The following is a 6,141-nucleotide window of genomic DNA, read 5'->3' on the forward strand; positions in this document are numbered from 1 at the left end:
GATGGCTTTGCTACCAGGTCATGCTTTGCTGGCCACCCCTCAGAAAAGTCTTCTCCAAGTGGAGGAGGGGGGCTCCTGAGAGGGGTGGCCACCAGAATCTCATGCCCAAGGAACACAGAGCCTGGGGAAACTTAAACCCTTAAAGGGGCATGCATAGCACCAGAGGACTAGCTTCTTACCCTGCGGTGAGAGGACAGGGTTGCCCTCAGAGGAGAGGCCCAGGCACAGAAAGCGAGAGCATTTTCGGAAGAGACAAAGTAGAACTGAAGAAGCAGATTGGAAAAGAGAGAAGTTGCCCGACTTCCCTGCACAGCTGCCCAGAACAACCTCCGAGAAGCAAGCAGTCCTTCATGTCCCTTTGCTCTGGATACAGATACTCCCACTAGAGTGACCTAGTGGCTAGTGCCGGAAACTCAAGGGACCTCTTTCGGGGGCCAAGCTCTGCCAGCCACTTTCCTGAACTGGGGACCCTCAACCGAGGCCCGCCACAGGTGCGAGGGGAACTCTCTGTGCCTCAGTCAATTCCCTTCCTTAAAATATGAATAAGTAACAGCTGGACGCCGTGGTAAACATAACTCATGTCACTGAATGGTCCACAGGGAGAATGTGGAAATGGCTAATTGTGTGTTACATATCTATATGCCGCAATAAAGACTAGATGTCCACATGAGAAAACAAAGGCAATTTTTCACAAGGAATATGGCCAAGTGGCAAAACTACCTCGAGGATTATGCAAACGTGGTTTACACGACGTTGACAGGCACTTACACTTAGAAATATGCAAATCCTTCCCTCTTGCACTCAAACCATCATCATCCTTCCAGGGGCTAGGCTTTCTCGTCACGTGTGTCTCCTGACCATATGCCGTATGACCCCATCGCAAGCGTCCACTAGCAAGCCCATCGCTGCCGTGGTGACACGAGAGGATAAAGTGGAGCTGCCTCATAGGGTGCCCAAGGCTGTGAATCTGTACAGAAGCAGCCGGCCTCAGCTTTCTCCCACAGAGCAATTGATGGCTGCAAACCACTGGCCTTTTCATTCATAGGCAAGCATTTCACTTTCTTCCCTTTTACTTACTATCCGAGTAGTTCCTACTGAAAGATGCTTGCATGACTTTCTCCTGCAGGAGTGCTTGCTTAGATGGAGAATTAGAACCATTCTTCCTTCCCTTGATAAGTAGCAGGCATTTGCACGGGGATGCCTCGAGGTCTTGTTAATCTGAGGTGGCTTCCAGTCAAACTTCTGGTTATAAAAGATATCTACACTGATGCAAGAGCCCTGGTAGCTAATGGTTACACATTGGGCTATGAACTACAAGGTCAATGGTTCAAAACTCCCAGTCGCTTCAAGTGAGAAAGATGAAGTTTTCTACTCCCGTAAAGAGTTACCGTATATACTCATGTATAAGGCAAGTTTTTCAGCACATTTTTAATGCAGTTTTTATGGTAAAATTAGGTGCCTCGGCTGATGCTCGGGTCGGCTTATACTCGAGTATATGCAGTAGTCTCAGAAACCCGCAGGCACCATTCTACTCTGTCTAATAGAGTGGCAATGAGTCAGAATCCCAGTGAGTGAGACTCTGTTGCAGCAACTCAAGGGATCAAAATAGCAAGGCTTAGTATGAGGGGTGTGCACGGCCTTTCTAAAGAAAATGATAACATGTGTTTCTTCATTTTGGTTCTCTAAAAGCCAACACTGAGACTTGGGTATAAGTGGTTTATTCAGGAGGTGTTTCCAGGAAGCTCCAGTGAGGAAGTGGGGAGTCTAAACACGGACGGAAGAAAGGTCAGTAAAGGAGTGTTCATGGGACAATTGTCCTTGGGTAAGGTAAATGGTTTGCGCTTGACTGCAAACCTACAAGTTGGCGTTTTGAACCCACCCTGGCACCGTGGAAGAAAGCCCTGCTGAGCTGATCTGCTTCCATAAAGATTACCCCCAAGAACAATCTGTCGGACAGGTCTGCTGTATAGACAAGGAGTTCTCATGAGTTGGAATGGATTGAAGGTCAACAGGGTCATGGACCAATTAGCACTGAAAGTGTGTGGGACTCTTCCAGGGTCTGGTGGGAATCTGCTTCCAGTCTCCCGACTGCAGGGTGAGGAACCTGGAGCATTTATCCAGCAACAGCAATCTCCTACTGATGCGTCTTGTCATGGAAGTATCAGCTCCTGGAGATTTGGGGGAGCTACTCTGCAGGGAGGAACAAGGGGGGGAAGATGAGGCTTTCTATTCCCATAAAGAGTTACAGTCTCCGGAGGGGAATTCTACCCTGACCTGTAGGATCTCTATGAATCAGCACTGGTTTCATGTCAGTGCTAGTGATGCACCAGAGAGATGAGTGATAATGTTCTCTAACATACAAATGACAGGGATATCGGTAAGGTGAACCAGAGACATGTATACTATAGATACATGAATGGATTTTGGACTTACCCTTAATGCTAGCCCCAATACAAGAACAATTAGTTCTTATAACACGACCCTGCTTGCTACTTGCCCTCCTGAAAAGATCGCTTTGCTATATAGTAAAGTGTGGTGAAGAAAGTAGATAGTGCCCAGCTATCAGAAACGATCGTGTCCAGGGTCTTAAAGGTTTGTCTTCAAACAAGCAGCCATCTAAGTGAGGCATCAACTAGGTCCACATGGAAGAAGCACACCAGCCTGTGTGATCCAAGGACTGCAAATAATACGATCTAAATCTGAAGGAGGGAATGGCATCAGAGCTTAAATTGTGAAAGCCTGCTTTGCAGAAGGCTATGGATGACAGTGGAAGCCCAAAGCCCATTTGCAGGGTCCACACACGAATTAAGCCTCTGGTGAATTCCCTCTGAACATACTCAAGGGATGTGAATAGCCCTGTTATCAGACAGAGAGCGCTGTAAAGTCGATGACGACCAACGTAGCTAAGTCAAAATGTAATATCATTTGGTCTCTCTTTGATTCATTTTAATGAAAGGGAAGTGCACATGGATTAAGGATTAAGTCCCTGGTAACCCGTATAGCCCCACCCACCCACCCCCGCCCGCACCCCCTCATGACCATGAACCAGGGATGTGAATAGCCTTGCTATCATGAAGAAAGCATTGGAAAGTGGGTTGTTGCAGATGCAATTAGGTTAAAATTTAGCACCCTAGCGTTTGCTGCTTCCTTATGATCCGTTTAAATTTGTTCTCGTTTTTAATATTTTCAGCTTTCTTTTTAATTAAGGGTTTTATTTGTTTTACTTTGTTATTATTGTTAATTGGGGGGAGGGGTTGCGTGTGTTTTTTTAAACGTTTTTTCTGTATAGGAAATCCAGGATAGGTAAATCTACAGACACAGTAACTAGATTAGTTGTTTCAGGTGGGTATGGCAGTTGGGGTTGGGGGGAAATGGGGAGCTAATGATGAGTGCAAGAATGAAGAAAATGTTCTAAAACTGATTGTGGTGAAGAGTGTGCAACTCTTCTTGATATGATTGAACTACTGGATTGTGTGATATGTGAATTATGGGCCAATAAACCATTGGAGGAAAAGCAAGAGTTACAGTCTTAGAAACCCACCGGAGCAGTTCTACCCTGTCCTAAAGCATCTCCCTGAGTCAGAACTGACTCTCAATGACAGTCAGCTGGAGTGGAGTTTCTATGCCGGGAAGAGCAAGCTCAGACAGTGCCCAAGGAAAGCCTCAAGCAGAGAAGAAAGGTTCCACTTTCAAGATGGGATGATGTCAACACCTCAGTGACAGGTAAACGCAGGTGGGCCAAAAGGATATGGGAGCATCAACAGTTTGTGCCATCATGCTCTTGGGAAGTAAGGTAGTTAGTGCATTGTGCCAACCTGACCGATAAACACATGTGGGGTTAATTGAAGGGCAGAAGGATAAATGGCTCAGTGAGCCTCGCCTTTCTAGTTCTCGGGTCTCTTGCTTTCTGATGGTCGGACCAGGGTGAAGCTGCCTTAGCCAGTTCCCTGCTTCAGCTGGCAAGGCTCACTTTCTGCAAGACATTCCCAAGGAGAAGCCACATGGACCTACCCCGATGCAGCCCTGGGTGCTGGAGCAGCCGTGTGGAGACCCTTGTCAGCGCTGAGATGTTTACATATTCAGTGACTCGGCTTTCCTCCTGCAGTTGGCGTCATTGCGTCTGTTTTGTGAGATGGAGGAGGATTTTGTGGATTGGTGTCAGACATACGGGTTAATGGGTTAATGTTGGACTTGTGGGCGTGGGCAGCCCTGGGTTGAGATGTTTTCTTGATGTGCACTTAACCTTTATATAAAACTCTCACAGAAAACATGAGTTTCTGTGGATTTGTTTCTCTAAAGTACCCAGACTAACACAGGAAGTAAACAAAATTGCTGGAATCAGTAGAAATTGATATTCATTTCCTGGATGTGGGAACACTGTGACTTTTATAAAGCTGTAAATTCTTCACAGATGAAAGCATAAGTGTGATTCCATGTCAATAAAACACCCAACCATAGGTTTCCTAGAACTAAGCAAAATTATAGAATTCATCTGGAAGGAGAAATGAGCAAGACTATCAGAGGGGATTCAGAAGCAAAGAGAAAATAATGAAAGGTACTTGGCTTACTAGGCATGTTATAAAGGGCTTACCAACCCGATGACAGAGTATTCTTTGAGCTTAATAAGAGAGGAAAAGGCTTGACACTCACTCAAGCCCCTAGTTGTATCCACTTGGCTTGCACTAATAATGCCGTATGAGGAGCTGCTGTCAGGGCAGACAGTTAGTTCACTTGCTGCTAACCAAAACAATAGAGGGTTGAGTCCACCCACAGGTGTCTTGGAAGAAAAGCCTGTCAATCTACTTCCAAACTTCAGCCAGTGAACCCCTGTAGAGCACAGGTCTCCCTGAGTCAGAATCCATCTCTTTCAACGTAAAAAAGGCTGCTTGTAGACACCGAGCAGCTGATTGCTCGTTGGTGATGAGGAAAACTGCCAAGGCCTCAGGCACTGCCAGTGGAGACAAGGGGGCCTCCAGTTTTCTGAACAACGGAGTAAGTCAGAAGCCAAGCCTGGGGGTGGGAGACAAAGAACTGACAACACTGAACAGTTGATTCCACTCAATCTGCAACGCAGAAGAAAGCAGATGGAAGAGCCAAGTGTAATCAAGGGTCTAGGTGACAGTGAGCATGGTCTGGGGTCCCTGGGGTGCCCCAGACTTGTTAGCGAATTAAAGATGGGTGGAAAAAGAAACAGGACCATGATGAAGAGGGGACTAGAGTTATGAGCGATTGGGAAAGAGCTTCCCCGGGGCATCCTCCATTTTCTTGGGCACCTGTGATCTCCCATCTAAACTGCAAGCAGGAGCTCCAAAGCAAAGGAGACAGGAGTGGTTCTGTTCTGAGTGGAGCTATGGAAGGAAGCACGTCTGAGCAAGGGCCCCCCAGAAGAGAGGGGAGTCAAAGAAATCCGGGTTGAAGGAACTTTCGAGTCGAACCTCAGAAAGGCAATTAAAGGAGAGAGCAAGTGTCCTGTGAGTCTTGTAGGACTGCAGTCAGAAACATACTCAAAGTTTTTCCACAAGGATCTTAACCCTGGACCTTGGAGCCTAGTCATGAAGAAGCATTCTATGTGTTTGAAGCGTGGGGAGATACAAGCTCGCCTGGGCTATGGCACAGCAAGATGCTTTCTGTGTATATTCTTGATCATACGCCTTTCGGGAGAACGGTCCTCACTCCTGAGAGGAAACCACAAATACATGTTCTTCTTCTTCCTCTGCTTATGGAGATGTCTGCTGAGATGCTTGGAATTGCAGCCAATATCTACTGCCAGCCTGGGAAGGGCAGAGTGGCGAGAGGAGGGGAACGTTCTTGGAGGACATGATTGATGGTCCGCGGAACAGGCTCACCCTGAAGAGAGAGAGAGAAGATGGGGCACGGAGCGTTTCATTTTCAACTCAACTTTTTTCTCTGGAGACCCAGTATCTCCATTGAGAATTATTGCTTATTAGGTACAGAGTTTCTTGCTTTTTAAATTTAGTTTTATTGATTGATTGATGGATAGTTTTTTTTTTGTTTTGTTTTGTTTTTTTAAACATTTTATTAGGGGCTCATAAAACTGTTATCCCAATCCATACACACATCAATTGTGTAAAGCGTATTTGTACATCATTTCTCAAAACATTTTCTCTCCATTTAAACCCC

Source organism: Echinops telfairi, unplaced genomic scaffold (assembly GCF_000313985.2).
Source record: "Echinops telfairi isolate 266 unplaced genomic scaffold, ASM31398v2 ScPeMD7_5592;HRSCAF=6446, whole genome shotgun sequence".
Lineage (NCBI taxonomy): Eukaryota > Metazoa > Chordata > Mammalia > Afrosoricida > Tenrecidae > Echinops > Echinops telfairi.